The following is a 659-nucleotide window of genomic DNA, read 5'->3' as shown; positions in this document are numbered from 1 at the left end:
AATTTTCCAACTCTTACATTTCACCAAATAACTTAAAAATGAAATTTGAAAAATCAAGAAAATGTAACTGTGACAAAATAAACCACGACAATACACTACTGAAATGTTCCAACTCTTGGAATTCACGAAAGAAATCCACAATGAACTTTGAAAAATCAAGAGAATTTAACTGCGATAAGGTAAACCACGACAAAACACTGATGAAATATTCCAACTCTTGCATTTCAACGAAACAAAATCAAAATGATCTTTCAGAAATCAAGAGAATGTAACTGTGACATGGTAAACAATGACAGAACACTACTGAAACATTCCGACTCTTGCATTTCAACGAATGAAATCCAAAATGAACTTTGAAAAATCTAGAGAATGTATCTGTGACAAGGTAAATCATGACAAAACACTACTGAAATAATCCAACTCTTGCATTTCAATGAAAGAAATTCAAAATTAACTTTGAAAAATTAATAGAATGTAACTGTGACAAGGTAAACCATGACAAAACACTACTGAAATATTCCAACTCTCGCATTTCAAAGAAAGAAATTCAAAATGAACTTTGAAAAATCATGAGAATGTAACTGTGACATGGTAAACCATGACAAAACACTACTGAAATAATCCAACTCTTGCATTTCAATGAAAAAAATTCAAATGAA

This window comes from Artemia sp. Qi Xiang Cuo, chromosome 3 (assembly GCF_049724085.1).
Source record: "Artemia sp. Qi Xiang Cuo chromosome 3, ASM4972408v1, whole genome shotgun sequence".
Lineage (NCBI taxonomy): Eukaryota > Metazoa > Arthropoda > Branchiopoda > Anostraca > Artemiidae > Artemia > Artemia sp. Qi Xiang Cuo.
This window is presented reverse-complemented; position numbering follows the sequence as displayed.